The 14,123-nt window shown below is 38.0% G+C and overlaps 2 protein-coding genes across 7 annotated transcripts in view; both read right to left on the reverse strand.

The window, feature by feature from the left end:
* Nucleotides 1–2,755, reverse strand: part of FKTN (fukutin) — a 62,283-nt gene extending 59,528 nt beyond the window's left edge. For 2 of the 3 annotated variants that reach the window (XM_032307898.1, XM_032307901.1), the window contains exon 1: nucleotides 2,686–2,755. The gene's annotated coding sequence lies outside the window, so the exon portion shown is untranslated. The remainder of the gene's footprint in view (nucleotides 1–2,685) is intronic. The other variant, XM_032307899.1, reaches the window with a different exon arrangement.
* Nucleotides 2,756–8,360: 5,605 nt separating this feature from the next.
* The window catches only part of FSD1L (fibronectin type III and SPRY domain containing 1 like), a 70,362-nt gene continuing 64,599 nt past the window's right edge, over nucleotides 8,361–14,123 (reverse strand). For all 4 annotated transcript variants that reach the window (XM_032307550.1, XM_032307549.1, XM_032307551.1 and 1 more), the window contains one exon: nucleotides 8,361–14,123. This exon is cut by the window's right edge and continues 293 nt beyond it. The gene's annotated coding sequence lies outside the window, so the exon portion shown is untranslated.

Below are 14,123 nucleotides of genomic sequence, written 5' to 3' on the forward strand. Positions count from 1 at the left end.
TTTCACTCAGCATAATCTCTCCCAGTCCCATCCATGTTGATGCAAAAGTTGGGGATTCATCCTTTCTGGTGGCTGTGTAATATTCCACTGTGTATATGGACCACATCTCCTTTGTCCATTTGTCTGCTGAAAGGCATCTTGGCTCTTTCCACATTTTTCTAGCCTCCTACCTATGGGCACATCCTCTAGTTACTCTAGAATCTATCCCTCAAAGCAAATATTTCAAGATTTTTAACTGCAACCTCTGAGAGAAAACTTACTTTAAGTTCCAGTCTATGAGCTCCATCTGCCTGTATTTCCAACTCTATTTCCTACACCTCAGATTCAGTATGTTCAAAAGTAACAATTCTATTCTCCATCAACCATCTCCCTCCCCTATTTCAGAGAGGTTGCTCTCCATTCTTAGACTCAAGTTTTATAGGTCTTAGAGGAGAGAGACCACCTTGTCCAACAATATCATCTTACAGAGACCAGGTTCTAGAACTAAATGACAGCCCAAGAGGCTAATTATTGGCAATATCCAGAGCTACAACCCGAATCACCATACTGCCAAAACATCAATCCATGCTGGATTTCTGATAAAATGCTCATTTTTGTCAACGACACTTAAATTCAGTTTTTCAAAACCCAAGTTCTAAATATCACGTAGATCCAAAAAATCAAGTCCTGTATATTGCTGACATGTCTCTTGTTCCTTTTTCTTCCTTTTCAGACATACTGCACTTTCTTTCCACTCGGGGTTCCTTTGATATCCAGTGCCATCCTTCCCAAGTCCTCTATGCCCTTGAAACCTACCACCAGAAACGGACTCTAAAATATGAAAGCCTCAGGGCTCCTGGGTCTCTCAATCAGCTAAACACCCAACTCTTGGTTTGGGCTCAAGTCATGATCTCAGCTCAGGAGATCAAGCCCCGAGCACCTCCACTGGCTCCACCTCAGTGCAGAGTACGCTTTGGATTGTTTCCCTCCCCTATGACCCTCCCCCATCCTCTAAAATAAAATATATAAATAAGTAAAATATGAATGCCTCTTCTTGCCTTTTCTATTTTTACCCAAGGTGTTCAACCGAGATGGTTCCTGATGATTCAAACCCTCAAGCCCTATCCATCCCCTATCCCAATCTTTTCTACAAGGCTTCTCTCTTTTCCCAATCTCTTTTTTTTTTTTTTTAAGATTTTATTTATTTATTTGTCAGAGAGAGAGCCCAAGAAGACAGAGTGACATTCAGAGGCAGAGGCAGAGAGAGAGAAGCAGGCTCCCCCCTGAACAAGGGGCCTGATGTGGGGCTCGATCCCCAAACCCTGGGATCATAACCTGAGCAAAGGCAGCAGCCCAACCAAATAAGGACCCAGGGCAGGACCCTTCTTTCCCAATTTTTTTTTTTAAGATTTTATTTATTTGTCAGAGAGAGAGAAAGCGCACAAGTAGTCAGAGTGGCAGGCAGAGACGGAGAGTGAAGTAGGCTCCTTGCCCAGCAAGGAGCCTGGTGCAGAACTTGATCCCAGGATCCTGGGATCAGGACCTGAGCAGAAGGCAGCGGCTTAATCGACTGAGCCACCCAGGTGTCCCTCTTCTCCCAATTCTTAATGCAATGCTCCATCACTCATTTTGAGCCATGTTCATAGGCTGTTCATCTGCTCACAGGCTGATCTTTATTCTCTGGAAATCTGCTATCTTCAAAAGTAGAAAGAATCTGGTATCATGAAGGTCCTCTTTTACATCTGAGAAAACCAAGGCCCTGAGAAAAGTGACTTGCCTCATGTTACCTGAGAAATTGATGGTGATGAATTCTGAACACAGTTCTCACGCCTATTCAAAGCTTCTAACAACCACCTCTACGCATACCCAGTCTTTCCCGACATCCCCCAACTGACAGTGCAAACAAAAGGCAGACATCAAAGCCATATGAAACTTTAGCATGGCTAGCAATGTCCATCCGTTATGAGGCACAAAAAGGGGTTGCTTCAGTAAATAGTCCTCCAAATGAACTAAAAGTTGAACCCACGGGGAAAGCATCAGAATGAGCGATGGGTAATTAAATTATCCCTCACTATACATCTGTTGTAGTTCTCCACTGCCCGAAGAACCGAACACTCAACAGAGCATCAAGGTCCTTCCCGGTGGAGACCCAACGTCAGCTGCCGGCGCATTCCTAGCCTTCACTTCTCTACGTAGACCCATTCCTCCAGCCATTATCCTAATATGCACGCGGTGCTGCCCAAACCCGGTCGTTCCTTTCATGATTTTGCACGCTTGCACACACTGGTCCTACAATATGCAGTGCTCTCCACCCCCCCACCCCCCACCCCAGTGCCTGTCCTCTCGCAAATCCTGACATGGCTCTCACGACCCTGCTCAAACATCACTAACCCAAGCAAAGTCCTATGAGGGTCTCGATCGCCCTCCAAAACTGAACTTGTCCCAGGATGCGGATTTTACTTGCTGACACAACCAGGAGCGTGGGAAGGACCGCCCCAGTGGTGAACTGACTCACTGAGTGCCCTCACGCCCCGCCGCCCACAGCGCACTCAGCCTCTGGCCCGCCTCGGTCCGGGGTGGAGGGCAGAGGAAGTAGGTGCCCAGAATGCTGGGGGATGCCCGGTGAGGGGACCCGAGCCACCGGAGATGCCTGTCTGAAGGTACCCTCTCATCCCCCGCAACCAAAAGGAACCTTCTACCCCTTACCTCGCCCAAGAGCGGCGGCAACTCCGCTTTACGGCATTCACAGCAACTGCTGCAAAAGGTGCCGTCAAGTGCAGAGCCGCGGTGGTTCTGGTTGCTGACTGGGACCCCTACGTGGCCGGGCGTCCTGCCGCTTCTTCACCGTCCGAAGTTTACGGATCCCTGCGGATTTCCTAGCTTTCCAAAGTCCTTTCGTCGCTTGCCGACGTAACAACTGCAGTATCGCACTGAGGCGACATGAGATTTCAGGAAGGGGAGCAAGAATTGGAGAGGCGCCACCTGAACCGTGTTTCTTAAAGAGTGTGAATTTAAAATATGGGATAAAATATGGGATACCTGTGAAAAACGTGAATGTCAGATAAACAACGAATAGTTTTTTAGTGCGTGTGCTACGCAGAGAGATTCAGAATAACTCCCTGAATTCTGTTTAGGGTACACCCATCAGATGGGGGGGCCGGGGAACGGATGATGTAGAGGGAAATAGCAGCTGCATTTAATATTGCTCGTGAGGTTGAGGTGCATGACATCCAAGCTCCAGAGGACCATTTTACCCCGATTTTCATCTGGAAAATGGCTTTTCAGTTCCGGCCCTGGCTTTTTGGATCCACAGTGTAATCCAAAGGATTGTTAAGCATCGGATATGTATCCATTTTGACGTGAATATTGAAAACTATAAAGCACTAAATACTGTAATTTTAAGTTGTTTCTACAAATTTACTATTAGTCCATAGTAAAGACTAAAAATACTCCTTTTGTATATTTGAGCTTTCTAAACTTTGTTTTTTGGGAACAGTATATAATGAAACATTTCCTGTTATGTTTTTCCTTCTAGAAACTTTCTGTGTACATACAAGCTTATTTGGTAGAAGTCCTCTTATGACTTAGAACTAGTTCTATAGACTTAGAAGTAGTACTTGGTAGATCAATCAAAAAACCTAACACCCAAAGGAAGGAAGTTACCAAGGATTAAAGGGATCATTGGGACACGGGTGCTAACTTGACACACCTAAGATGAGAAAATTTGAGCACCAAAATGAATAACTTACTGATTGAAACATTAGATACGTAAAAATTCTTGACTTCATAATAATTCGTTAAAAATGAAACACACTAGTCATGATTGAAGGTTGCCAGGGCATCAAATCACTATTCTAAAACTTGATCAAGAGAAAAACATCAAGCATTTATCCTTTCTTGCATGAACTGCATTTCAGTGTAGCCAACATGCTGATGAGAATTCTAGCTAGCAAGTGAGTGACAGAACAATTGCCATGTTGGTACTCCTGATGAGATAACGCAAGATACAACATTCATCAATAGATGTTAAAATTAAGCTAAAATGTTGGTGGGAAACTTTAAAACATTTTTGTAATCTTCTTCATAAGAAACTTATTGTAGGTGGATTAGTCTAGTACCCCCTGAACCCACTCCACTGATTAATGATTGAGTCTGGGACAACCAGGCGTGAATTTCATGATGTGATGCCACCCAGGCACCCCTCAAAATGTCTCATGGTTGCTTTCTTCAAATCAGGATCCAGACAAGGTCTATACACTGCCTTTGGTTATAGGTCTCTAAGTTTCTGATTTTGTATTTTCCTCCCTCCCTCCTCTTTAAATTCCATTGATCATTTATCTTGTAGAATATTGCACATTCTGGGGCATTTATCTTGTAGAATATTGTACATTCTGAATTTAGCTAAATTTTGAGGGGTGCCTGGGTGGCTCAATTGCTTGAGTGTCTGATTTAGACTCAAGTCATGATCTCAGGGTGGTGGGATTGAGCCCCTCATCTGTCTCAATGCTCAGTGTGGAGTCTGCTTGAGATTTGCCCTCTCTCTCTGTCCCTTCCCCACAAGCTCAAGCTCACGCTTGCTCTCTCTAAAAAAAAAAAGGAAATTTTGAGACAAAATTTTAATATGGACTGAGCCATTAGAGGATATTAAGGAAGTGCTGTAATTTTGTTCAGAATGTCAACAATGTGGCTGTGTTTAAAAGAAAAAAAGAATAGATCATTACTGATGCATATTGCAATGCTTATGGTGAAATTTTTTAAAAAACTTTGAAAAAAGACATAAACATGGTAAGATATTAATAAAATACTAATATTTAATACAATATTAATAACGGATATATCTGTGATGAGCATAGAGGTGTTATCAACAATAGCCTCTATCTACTTCTCTGTATATTTGAAAATTGTCTGGACGCCTGGGTGGCTCAGTGGCTTAAGCCACTGCCTTCGGCTCAGGTCATGATCCCAGAGTCCTGGGATCGAGTCTCCTTGCTCAGCAGGGAGCCTGCTCCTCTCTCTGCCTCTGCCTGCCTCTCTGTTTGCGTGCTCGCTCGCTCTCTCTTTCTAACAAATAAATAAATAAAATCTTTTTTTTTAAGTGTCATAGTAAAAATTAAGGAAAAGGAAAAATTATGAGGTTCATAGAAAAGTTTTCAAATGCGTAACAAATCTTGTTCCATGTAAACCTAAAAAAAAAAAAAGGCAATTAAAGCAGAGGACTACACTGGATATCTTTTGATTTGAGTCAAGATCTTTTAAAATACAAGCCAACTGATTCGAGCATCTGTTTCTCCTATATAAATCACAGACATAGTGCATCACCTATTATTTCTACCTTTTTAAAGTGGTCCAAGAACTTACAGAAACCAGCGAAGGAGTCAACTCAGAGCCCTAGTTTTGTTTTGTTTTTGCAATCCTCCCCTATCATTTAGAATTATCTTGGACACAACTATCTTATCAGCAACTTTTTTTTTTTTAAGCTCCTTAACGTTTCCCTCAACTCTCATAATTTTTCATATTTTATTAGTTTATGTAATAAGTTGCATCATTACAACAATGACTGCCACTAGCATAAACATGTTTGGGAACAAACAGCTAACGGGAGGTAAATGTGTAACTCAGCTGGTGTTGAGCAGCAGTACTTCTCCAGCATACCAGAAGGGAGCTGAGCTATAAGCCTCCAGCTGTCAGTATGCTTTAACTTGGTTGGCCAATCCAAGTGGACAAAGGGTACGAGAATGGGTAAAAACAGCCTCTATTATAGGCAAAGAAATGTCTTTAAAAAAAATATTTTAGAGAGAGCGAGCGTGTGAGCAAAGGGAGGGGCAGAGGAAGAGGGAGCGAATCTCAGACTCCCCCATTGACTCTGAAATCATGCCTGGAGCCAAAATCAAGAGTTGGACACAACTGACTGAGTCTCCCAGGCACCCCAAAGATCCATCTTCTAAAAATTACTCGAATGTGAGATTACAAACACATCCTGGCCCGCCCAAATATTGTGGGTCCTAAGGCAAGAGTACAAATGGAATCTAATCCCAACATCTTTTAAGTGTCCAGGTAAAGAACTATCAAATATTATATATCTTTCTACCTTGGCAAATATTCCTTCCCAAGGAACAGAAATCTAGGATCAAATTTGGAATTCCTATATACTACATAAAGCGCAGCACGAGAGCTAGGTCTGCTTGTTCTTCCCTCAAGGCCGTGAGTCTGCATGCTTTTACCCGTTTCAGCTTACCACGAGTGTCCTGGTATGCATGCATGTGGATACCTGTCTGCACATTCAAGTTCCATCCACAGTACTCATGAGCTGCCACTTCTCAAGAGTAAGGGTATATACACCTGTAGCACAGTCTGTTCTCAGGATTTGAGAGAGGTCTGCATCTGTTCTGAAATCAAGTTTTGGGCTGGTCAGGCAGGGAATTCTGGGGCTCTGGCTATCTGGTGCATAGTGGGTAGAGGAATACAAACTACCAGGGGAGTGCAATCCCTTGGTTCCTTCCATTTTTCATTCCGTGAAGAGAAGCACAGCCAGTGTGAGGATTGGGGCAGGGACCCCACTTGCCCAAGTCTAAGTACACCCCCCACATGGTGTCGTACTATATAAACTGTTAGACTTGCCTTTTCCATTTCCTATCATGAATACCTTTCCATCAGCAGCATATTCTGTAAAAGGTGTGTAGCGTTTCTTGCAAGCATCACATTCTAATCATTCTGGTGACCTTGTGCAAAAGAGGCAGAAACATACTACTACTAGTACCATCAGTATAAATGTAAAATGGTGTTTAGTAAAGGAAACGCTTGACACTAAGTAGTGTTCAAATTCCTGAGCCTTCATTCCAGAGATTCAGACAGGCACACTTTTTTTAGATTATTTATTTGATAGAGCATAATTAGGGGGAGCAGCAAGCAGGTAGAGAGAGAGGGAGAAGTAGGCTCCCATAGGGCAAGGAGTCTGACATGGGGCTCGACCCCAGGGCCCCTGGATCATGACCTGAGCCAAAGGCAGATGCTCAACTGACTGAGCCACCCAGATGCGCAGACAGGACTGGTATTCATGGAAAGAACTCTAACTGTGGAAACAAACTCCCCCATAATAGTCTACATATTCATAACATTTATTGGGGAAGGGGTATGCAGAAAGTATCTAGACAAGTATGTAACAATGGTAGCTTGTTAATGCAGCAATTTACAAAAGGAGAGCTTTTAGAATTCTGGTAGCCCATTCTTTTCTTAAAATAACAATTAGGTTGCTTATATATTGCTCTTGTAATGCTGCAATGAGTGCTTATTTGTGAGTATATAAGAGAAATACCTAGAAATGGAATTAACTTTTCAAAGGTATGTATATTTAATATTGCTCAACTCTTCTCCGCTCCATCTTCTATACGAGGGTACTGGTTTCTCTATCTTTGTTATGCTCTCCTCCCTATAACACAACGCTATCCAGTCTCTTTCCTTCATTCTTCCTTTGGTGAAAATGGTCATAGTTATAGGAGTTCCAGTCTCATATAGTCCCATTGACTGGTTTTCTTTCCTAAACAGATTTCAAGTTAGGTTCGGGGGACCTGGGTGGCTCAATGGGTTGGGCCTCTGCTTTTGGCTCAGATCATGATCTCGGGGTTCTGGGATCGAGCCCCGCGTTGGGCTCTCTACTTGGCAGGGAGCCTGCTTCCCCTCCTCTCTCTGCCTACTTGTGATCTCTCTGTGTCAAATAAATAAATTAAATAAGTAAAATCTTTAAGGGAAAAAAAAAACTTAGGTTCTTATTCTAACTCTTTTAGCTACAATCTGCCAAAATGCAACCCAGGATGGGACAAGCTCCAAAGACAAAACTAAGTTCTTAATTTATAGTATAGTCATAGCATGTTTCATCTTCCATTTATAGCTGCACTGTATAAAAAAGTAGCTATTAGTAAGATGGCTTTTTATATTAAAATTAATTACAATAAAAAAATTAGTTTCTTGGGGTGCCTGGGTGGCTCAGATGGCTAAAGCCTCTGCCTTCAGCTTGGGTCATGATCCCAGGGTCCTGGAATCGAGCCCCACACTGGGCTCTCTGCTCAGCAGAGAGCCTGCCTCCCTTCCTCCCTCTCTCTGCCTGCCCCTCTGCCTACTTGTGATCTCTGTCAAATAAATAAAAAAAACTTTTTAAAAAATAGTTTCTTAGTTGAACTAGTTATATTTACACACAAGAGCTGCCTGGGCCTAGTGGCTACCATGTTGGACAGCATGAATATAGAACTTCCCATCACTGCATAAAATTCTGTTGGACAGCACTGCTCTAAAAATATAGGCTTTGGGGGCTTTTTATCTTCTCATCCCCAACAGCATGTTGTATATATTTAATGAAAATTGATAAAAATGCAAGCACTGAAGCAAAAGAAGGCTGAAAAAAGTTTAATTTTTAGATGAGATATTCCAGGTGCTTTTGTAAGAACTTAACTTGGTCATTCTATACAGGACATACAATCATTTCAACATACAAGTTATTCCACTTTGAATACTCTATTTTAAAAGTTTAAAAGTTTCTAGTTTAAAGTTTAAAAGGCTTTGTCTTGTTTCCAAGGATAATGAGGCAATATGCTTATTAAAACACTACTTTGCAGAACTGAGTACCTTTTAAGTAGTTCATTAATGTTGTTCATCTGTAACTTATAGGTTAATCCTGAGGAATTAGAATTATTATCAGAACTGCATAGCAAAACCATGTCCAGATAATAGACATACCAAATAATCTATAGATCAAGATAACCTATAGACTATTTAATAAATCCAATTTAAAGCAAACAAATGTTAGGAGAGATACTAAGTGATATCCATATTAACAAAGTTTTGAAATGCTTCATCAAATTTTTTTAATGCAATGAGAGTTGTAAAAATGTTAAGTGGGCACATATACCTAATATCATTTATCTTGTGACAACAAACCGGATTTTGGTTGTTTGGAAATAATTATTTGGGCTAAATTTACTCTGCATGTGGCACCGAGCAGTCATAAATGGAAAGTGCAAATCCCTGAATTAAAACATAGCTTAAATCACTTATATATGCTACCATTCTACACTGAAACCCTAATGCTGTGAGAGACATTTACAATTTTACAAAGTCTTGATACAGGGTAATAAACTTGATGAGAAAATACAAAAAGGCCACAGGTCATGCACAAACTAAAGACTGTTAAAGGGCATTTTGTTCAGGTAGGTTTTTGTTTTTGATTTTTGAGGTCCTGGTGATACCACTGCAAGCACATGCTTTACGAAAACAAAGAGCATCTGGAAGTATCCCAACACTTAAATCCATTATTAACTGAAAATAATACCTTACATTTACATAGCATTTTACTATGTTGAAGCAATTTCACATACTCCATTTCATTTTATTTCTCACAAATCCTCATAAATGTGAGATAAGCTAACAAGTTACAATTATTTTATTTAAGGCAGTGGAGGCCCAAAGATGAGAAACGATTTATGCAGACATCATAGATCTATCTAGTTAGTATATGGTAGAGCAAAAGTATTCCTTTTAATTAATTACTTCAAAAGAAATGAAACCAAAATACTTTTTAAATTATATCCAGAATCTTAAAGACTAGTGGTTTTCAATGTAAATTGCTCCAAAACTTTATATCTTAAAATATGAATTAGTTATAAATTTGATTTAAAGAGTCTCCCTTAAATGGCAAATTAAGACTCCATGCTGTGGTACCTTAGGAGATACTGAAAATGTTAAAAAATTATGCCTTCTTACAGCCCATATACTTTCCAAAAATTTCCAATACTAATAAAAAGACCTTTTAACCACTCACAATTTGACTTATTTTAAAACTGGTCCAAACTTATGAAGCTCCAAGCCAATGCAAACACATTCACCCACATTCTGTCCTACTTACTGTGAAATCCTCCACGTGCCCATTCCCAAGGACCAACTTACAGTGAATGGGTATCATTAAGAAAATATATCAGGTTAAACTAACATAACTCAAATGAATATGAATCAAAAGTCAGTACCTTATATTGACTTAGAAATAACAAATACTGTTTTAATTTAGTAATTGGGTAGTCTGAGGAGAAAAGTACCCTGCAAATCTCAATTATTTATTTCTAAGCCAGTACTAACCTTTATATGGCAAGTCCAAAATGTCTTTTCAGTAAAAACAACATATACCAAATGCAATCCATTTAAACTCCAAATTACTCAAAAAGCCTTATGTATTTACATTAATCAAATACTCCAGGTAACAAAGCATATCAGGTCACAAATATTTGTATAATATGAATACTGTAAGATACACACAAAACTAAAACTATACTGAACATGAGGTGATCATTCTGTAATGATAAAGGAAACATTCATGATCTTATTATAACGTTCCAGTACCAGCATTATGAAATGTACATTTTGGTTAAAAATAGCAGGTAACTTTATGGTTACTCAGGTGTTGAGTAAATTTATGCTGACTACACATTTCTGTAAAAGAATATATCCAGTTTAAAATAAAATCAAGGAAGAAAGTTTTCTAGACCCATTTTTTGTGACTATATAAAGTGAACCATATTATAAGCAGTCAATTTGAATTTTTTATAAACCATAAAAAATTTACTTTTTAGAATTTCTGACTTATTAACAAAACATTGTTTTTAAGATACAAACTTTGTCACATTCCTCAAAAGTAGCAAAACTATATGCACAGTAAATCAAACTTCATTAATTATGGAAATCTAAATACAATGCATCGATGCCATATCACAGACACTTAAATATCTGTTGTATGAATTAGCTGATGAATGGACACTGATCTAATAAACACGGGTTTTAAAAAAAAAGAATTATAACAGATTTTTAAAATAAAAAGAATTATGGTGATTTGAATACAGTCCTTAGTATTTTTAGCTTGGAACCACAGTATTTTATAGTAAGAAGTCTATAGTGTCCTCTTTCAGAATACTCTTTGAAATAATCATTTTCCGTGTATGCCCTTTTCCAATTTTCTTCCATGTTTTCAAAAGAAACAAAAATAAATAACTCTAATTTTAGAAGTATAGGTAGTCATGAAATGGAGTATGTTAGCCTTATTAAACTCCTTCATTACAAATTATTTACTTTATTTGTACCACCAAGGATCAGTCACAAAAAATTCCAATTATACATGATACTGTTCATACTTTAATAAATGAGCAAATACAAGCCATATGTTTCTTTAAAAGATAATACAGGGAAAGAATTACTGTTTGCAGAACAAAGTAGGCCAAGTCTAGCTGTATAGTGGCAGTTAACGGTTTGTCGACATTACCAGACGCCATCAATAAAACCCATGTACAGACAGGCACACCTCTAATACCTTCATTTTATTTACCTACACCCGGAACCTTCAAAGAATCACTGTATATTAAATTTCTATGTGCTCTCAGTTATCAAATGTTTGATATATACATATTTACCAAAAGTTAAAGACATATGTGACATGGTAAGCCCAAATAGTCAAAATGAATTCTAAAAAAAATCTTTTCTAAAGTGCTTAAGGCAATTCCTTCATTTCTTTATTCAGTTTACTAAGACTGATTTGGGATTCAACTGCTAAAAGAAATACTAAATGCATGTTTTTATATGACAACTTTTTTATACCTGTGATACATCCATTACTGTCAACCTCTCATGCATTTCTTTTACAGAAAGCAATCACGTTTGACCAGCCAAAACAAATAGTAATAAGTAAACTAACAAAGAATGTCTGAAAAGGTATACTCTCTTCCCATAATGCATTAAATTGAGCAAAAAGGCCCAATACTTTTTAATTCAAATAACAATGAGAATGTTATATATTATCCTCAAGTTAAGAGTTACCTTAATGTGAGACTATTTAAACAGGCACTATTGTTGATTATTTTCTAGTTTGAAAATGAGGGTGGCAAACTCTTCCAGTTTAACTTAACACATACAAACTCAAAACCCTCCACGTTTTGCTCTTTATATCTAGAGACCTTTAAAAGAAGCACGTAAGAGGAATACCTCAGATTCTTATTTTGAGGTAATAATTGTTACTACTTCAAATGAATTTTCCAAATGAGTATTAGAAAAGTTTATATGAAGGGTTTCAAATGATGGCATGAGCACATTAAAGACTCATATGCACTCCTCCAGCCCCTGATTATTATCTCCTCTTCTCCACATCCCTGCAATAGAAGGCCCTCACCAGTAGAATAACATAACGGTCTCTGGCTCAAACGTCAGCTGACGCTGCATGGGGGCATGGAACAAGAGCACACTTAGAGGAAGAAGGCACTGAATTAAAGAGAAGACAATTACATAAGACATAACAGTAAAAAATTTTATACAAGAACTTCTGGCTTTTTCTGTGTTATTTTTGCTAAAATATACATGTGTAACACTGTTCACATTAAAGCAGTTCCACTACTAAATTACTGCTTTCAGATTTGACTCTATGAAAGAGAATTATAACTTCCTGTTTCCTTAAGTCCTTGAATAATCCCACTGTAGGGAACAGAACACTCAACAATTTTTTTCAAAATCTCTAGGAAGAACAAAAACTAAAATTCTACTTGTCTGGAGGATCAAAAGGGTATCTATTGACATATTTCATTCTCTCAACTGCCTTATAAAACTACCTTTAAAACTCTCTTTAAAACTACCAATATGTCATGAGACAATGGTGGACAGATATAAATGTCTTCTGAAAAAAGAATATCAAGTTCAAAAAAAACTTCTCGTTTAGGTTTGTTTTACCAATAAACAAAACATCCTATCAGTAAGCAGTAAACTTTAACAGAGAATGAGCTATCCCTTTCCACAGGACTTTCTGTAAAAGGTAACTCAGCTATAAGCAGCAACAGTCACTTTTTGGGAGAAGGTTGTCTTGACACAATACACTTAAAATAAGAATGAAAGAGTCAACATGAGAATGCTCAAGGGATCCTTAAATACTGTAATCACAACTTTCAGTTTGGCTCAAAGAACTTGTATTACAAATTTTAACCAATTTAAAAAAAAATAGGTATGTTCTGCCCAATAACCATGCATGGGTTTTACTCACTGTTTAAGACACTTTCCCTAAATTTGGGAAAGATTCTTCTATGATGATTTTTGGAAGAATTATACCCTTTTAGAAAATAAATGAATGCTGCAAAAGGATTAAAAGAAAAATAACCTCTGAATAGTTACGTTTGAAAAATTTATGTGGCAAATAAATCAGAAATACATAGGAATCTTTCAAAACACTTGCTTAAACCATTCCAAACCTTATTAAAAAGGAGACATAAATGACTTCGGTATAGTTTCAGGCACCTCCCTTTATAACCCATCCTTCTGAGATAAAACTTAAATGGTGTAGGTTTTCCGACCTCATATGTAACTTTAACATTTCATTCCTGCTTGAAATATTAAAAATCAGTATAATTATCAATTATTACCAAATTCAAGTGGGAATTTTACCAAGATAACTATTAAAGGTAGTATTAAACTAGACAACAAAATCAGAAAATAGAAAGCTTTTAAAAATCTTATCCATCATCCAAAATGATGGAATGAAAAGAAGTCTAACTAAACAAGGCAACAAAACATATAAAGCATATCCCCCTTTGCCACTGTTAGTGCGGCAGGTAAAAAACTAACGTATCCGTGATTTTAAGCTACTATGCCTAGAAACTCTTCCTATCCACTCTATTTTGAGTTTTAACCATAAGAGAAATATCACGGTATTTGGAAAAGAGAAAATGATATATAATCTAGTCAGTAAACAAAAGAGGATAATTCAGCAAAACCCAACTTACTTACAAAAAGAGAAAAATAAACCATTATAAGAAAACCTTTCTAGTATCCCCAACCAATTATTTCAATTTTTAGAAAACCTTATAAGACTGTATTTTTGTTAAAGCTTCGGTTTAAGAATATAGTAATAGGTAGTGATGAGATAAAGAAAAAGTGTAGAGGAAAGAGGACAAGTTTTAAGTGCTTTCCCCTCAGGTCCTAGGGCTACAATATGTAACTAAACATATTAGAAGGGCCAAAGTAAACCAAGAAACACAAAAATGAGTTTCTATATAATTATTTAAACACTGCCTTTCTTCCCATTTATTCTTCAAAGCATCAGTTTCTTGCTTGGTGTCTGCTTGCTTGAAGATACTGCG

Source organism: Mustela erminea, chromosome 12 (assembly GCF_009829155.1).
Source record: "Mustela erminea isolate mMusErm1 chromosome 12, mMusErm1.Pri, whole genome shotgun sequence".
Lineage (NCBI taxonomy): Eukaryota > Metazoa > Chordata > Mammalia > Carnivora > Mustelidae > Mustela > Mustela erminea.